Genomic DNA, 4,951 nt, shown 5'->3' with positions numbered 1-4,951 from the left:
AATTAATTGTTAACTAATTATTAATTGGTAATTAGTTCAAATATAATGGGTAATTAATTATAATTAATGTATGAATTGATCATTATGTTAATTTTATTAATTTATTTTCTGTAGTGGGTTGTGGGTTTATAGGGGAATAGGGTGGGGAGTAATTTAATTTTAAGTAATTCTATTTTTAAATTCTTTTTTTATCTAATTTGTAATTATTATTTAATTGTTAATTAATTCATTGTTAATTGGTAAACAATTTGTATTAGTAGGTAATTATTTTTATTAATTAATTGTTATTTATATTTTTATTGATTAATTAATATATTATATAAAAGTGTTCATTATTTTAATTAATTTGTAATTGGTATTAATATTTATTTTATTTTTATTTATATATGAAGTATTTACTTTCCCTACTGTCACACTCACTGGAGTGGGAATAGTAATTTTTACCCTCCTGCTATCCAACACTTTTCCTACTGTTGCACTCACTGGAGTGGGAATAGTAATTTTTACCCCTATTGTGAGAAGTTGGCCTGATAGGTGATGTTTCCAATTCTGGAACCACCGATTATCAGACCAAGCAATCCCTTATGGTGTCTGGTTGTAAGTCAACCTTATTAGACAAGCTATCCTAGGGGTAGCATGGACTAAGCAGCCTAAAGGCTTAACTTAAGAGGTCGTGTTAAGCGAGCTGTTTTACCACATACAATCCTGTAATATCAAATGAAAGGACACCACACAAGTATATATTATAAAAATATATGTGTTTATTACTAAAAACAATCCCCAGTATTCTTTATGAATAAAGGGGCACAAGCGTTAAATCAAAAGCACAGTTTAAACATACAAAGTTGCACAGTTATGGATGAGGGCGGGTGGCCACTCAAACCATATACTAAACAAGTGGTATAAGAGATACCAATCGAACAGTGGTTAGGCCTAGGGCCTAGGGAATCGCTGGGAGCAGTCAGGACAAGCAGTGCTGAAGTCGGGAAAAGCCCGCGGGATTCGGGTGCAGTGCAGAAAGCGCACGCATGCACCAATGTTAACCAATGGTGCGTAAAAGTTGTAAAGTTAAAGTTTAAGGACACTTCCGCTGAACCTAGAGGAACAAAACTTAAGACACAGACCCTGGAGATGTGTTCCAGTGTGGAAACACCGGCGGAGCAAAGTTACCTCACCCACAGGAAGCGGGTGCACAGGGTCGAAGTGGCGTCGGGTTTTGACACGCAGGTTCTTGGCGCTTGAAGCTGAAGATGCTGCAGGCGATGTGAAGGAGAAGTGTCCGGTGGATCCAAGGGTGGATCTGAAGTGGTGAAGACCTGAAAGCAGAGGGGACAGTGTTCAAAGTCACTGACCAGTGACCACCATGGAACCAGATTGGAACCAGGCAAAGTTGGGTGCAAACAGGTGATGAGGTGTTGCTTTTCTCTGCAGCCACGTGGACACGAAGAGGTCAAGGACGTCCAGAAGTCGATCACAAGCTGTCCTTTAAAGGCTCTAGCTGATGGCGGTATCGGCAACTCGATTGAAGCAAACAAGTCTTGGCTAATGCAAGCCACGGGGAAAGTAACAAAGGCTTATTACTCGGACCAGCAAGGTCAGAGCGGGTACTCCTTTCTACAGGAGCGAGGGCAGGTCTGGTGCAACCAGACCCACAGTGTAAATTGTAGGTTTCATCGCCAAGATGGCCGCTGACCACGTGACAAGCGGCCGGGATGGCGAGTCGAGTGGCAGAAAGCAAAAGGGCCCCACGCAGATCGTGGAGATGCTGGAGGGCTGATCTTTGGTGCAAATGCTGCTCGATTGTGGGGCTTTTCAAACCCCAAAGCACAGAGTCGAGGGTGCCTTGGGTGCTGCGAAGTCAGCGTCTCGGGGGTCTTTCAAGATGTCCGCTCCCACGTCTCTCAGTGCCTCCACGGGTCCCTCCTTTGCAGGGACTGTGGATCGGGCTGGGAGAAGTCTGGGAAGCTGGGTCTTGTTAGGCTCTGCACTCGGGCTCCGGCGGGAGGCGGCGGCAAAGCAGACGTCGAGGTGCTGGGTAGTGCCTGTGTTCACAGGGTGGCCCCTCCTAGGCCACAAGGGAGATGCTCTTCAGTCTTCTGTTCATCAGAATGTCAAAGTCCAGTCGTCTTCTTAGTTTAAAGGTGATTTCAGGATGATCTCATGTGCATTGGCACTGCTCCCACTCTTATTCGAATCTGGGGGGCGTGATTACCTGCTAGGTCCCCCCCTATGGGTGGGACCCAGGAAGTGGGTGGATACACCCCCTTCCTTTGATCCAGGCCGCCCTGGCACGAGGGCTGGAGTGCCCCAGAACCGGTTTGGCCGGATTATGCAAGGGGCAGCCTTGTGCGCCCCAAGCAGTGTCTGGTTTCTTTCAAACCTCCCTGCTACAATCCACTATCTCCTGTCTGGAGGGCGGTGACACCCTCCTGTGACAGGAAACCCTTTGTCCAGGCCCCATTTGGCTGAGTTTCGGTCAGCTGCAGGGGTCCAGACTCTTGTCTGTGGCAGAGGCATCCATTTTGTGGATCTAAGGTCTTTGTAGAAATTAACCGCATTTAAGTAAAGCAACATGTCCTACCCCTCTAGAGGGGTGGAATGCTATCCCCGTCGCCAGAACTGGCGAGGGGATAGTATTCCAAATCGTATGACACCTTACACGACATGTTTTGATAAAGCCAAACCAAAGTTGCTATATAACCGCGAGGATTATAAGGCACTTAAGAGTATATGGTATGGCATTATCCTGAAACAGCTTAGGGAGTTGTTCCCGACAGCTGCAGACAGGCTCAGCTCATGCTAGAGCTCCATCTCACATAAAACCACGCACTCTGCCTCCAGGATTGATGAGGCCTTCCATAGGAGTGGCTCACAGGTTTATATGTGTCCAGATATAGGTTTAGATATAGGTATACTATATCTAAGCAAGGGGTGATTACACCACCTTACCACAGCTGAGTGATCAGCCAGTTGTGTCAATTTAAGAACCAGCCAGGGGTGTCAAAAGATATGCTGCAGCCCCTGGTAGGCCTTGGTGGCCCCTGTGCCCTGGGCACCTATAGTGCATTATACAGGGGCTGACAAGGAGTCCATTTCCAATTGTGGTATGTACCTAGGGTACATGGAATCCATTTTACAGAGAGAGCAGATGGCCTGGGGCCCTGATTAGCAGGGAACCAGGTCAACTAAGTCAAAAAACCAGCTAAACACAGGCAAAAATCTGGGGTAACCATAGTCAGGTAGCCACCTTCCTACATAACCCCCCCCAAACGAAAGGAGATAAGGCTATCCTTGGCCAGGTAAGCCTATATTGCCTGAATGGCCATATAAGGAAGTACCTGCACTAGCATGGGTACCCCCTGTCTCATGGTCCACTAAGCAGTCCCTCACCCTTGGGGTATTAGAGGGTCTCCACCATAGGGAATCACTACCTGGGGTGTGTTTATGCAAAGTTAAAGGCTGGTTTGGATATGGAGTATTGAAGTGAGGCTCTACTAATTTAGGGCTTAGCTTCCTCCAATTATCTTCCACCATGTGTGCCTTTCTTTCTTTAACTGAGTTGCACTGTGCTCTCAGGGTCAACCTCTGGCTACCTAAAGCTGGAGGCTGGGTCCCTCTGTTTGGCTTGCTGGAGGGACAGTTCAGGTTTGGGCCCTTGGGGTCCCAGGTTTGGCTGTGCCCAACAGAATCCATCTGTGGGAGGTCCCTAACTGTTTTTAAGGGGGCTCCCTCAGGAGTTTGTAAAGTTTTCACCTCACTAGGGCTACTACTTTTGGTGCCCCTAATCTGTTGATGGGGGTGCTTTATTTGACAGGGGGCCCTCTGGGTAAAGTAAGTAAAGTCCACATTTGTAAAGTGCACAATCACCCGTAAGGGTCTCTAGGCGCTGGGGGCCGTCAGGAAGATTAAGCGAGCTATTGCCCAGAGTCACATGGTGCTGGGCTAACCTGCCGCCGGAGCCAGGGATCGAACCGTGGTCCCCAGATTCCAGCGTCAGTCGCCCTGGCCGCGGCGCCACACCTCTTCCCTGGGTCTCACTGTCCTTCTTGTCCTCTGCAGCCCTGGGCTGGCTAAGGCAAGGTAGAGAGGGGCAGGTTACCTGCTCCAGACTGGGTCCCACCTGAGAAGGGTCCACCGCCATCAGAGGCTCTGTCAGGCCAGGCCTAACAACCTCTGGGGCAGTTCCTTCATCAGGGGTAAGATCAGTTCCCTGAGGAGGCTGATCCTGTCCTAAAGTCTGGTGAGGGGGAGATTTCTCTCCCTCCTCCATGCTCTCAGTTTGCGTGGAGTTATCCATCATTTCAGGCTTCACAACACACATATCAGTTTGAGTTTGGGCTGTGGCCATCACAGCCCCACCAACCTTTTCAGGAGGAGACTCAGTTTGGGTTTCTGCTGTTATCATAACAGCTTTGCTATTCTGTTCAGGAAGAGCTTTTGCTAGAGATGGGGCAGAGAGTTTCTCAGCCCTACCAACCTTTTCAGGAAGGACATCTTGGATTGGGGCAGTAGCCATTACAGCCCCACTAACCTTTCCATTGGAATTTACCATTCTAGAATGGATTTCCTGTTCAACCTCAGCCCAGGCTGAGATTTCCAAATCATTTCCAAGTAGACAGTCCACAGGCAAGTTTGATGACACTGCCACTCTCTTTGGGCCAATGACACCTCCCCAGCTGAGACTTACTACTGCCATGGGATGATTTGTTTTGATGCCATCAATGTTTGTCACCTGGTATGTGGCACCAGGTAAAATTTGTTTAGAGGGGACTATACAGTCAGCCACCATGGTGATGCTAGCCCCTGTGTCTCTAAAAGCTTCAACTTTCAAACCATTGAGGATGGGTTCTTGTCTATACTTGCTCAAAGTATTTGGGCAATCAGAGAAGTTGGCAAACCCCCTGCCAGTCTCATAAACAAGATCATTTGGGGAGGGGGACCTGGATAGGCC

The sequence above is a fragment of the Lissotriton helveticus genome, chromosome 6 (assembly GCF_964261635.1).
Source record: "Lissotriton helveticus chromosome 6, aLisHel1.1, whole genome shotgun sequence".
NCBI lineage: Eukaryota > Metazoa > Chordata > Amphibia > Caudata > Salamandridae > Lissotriton > Lissotriton helveticus.
The sequence above is the reverse complement of the archived record's forward strand: the minus strand, read 5'-3'. Positions refer to the sequence as shown.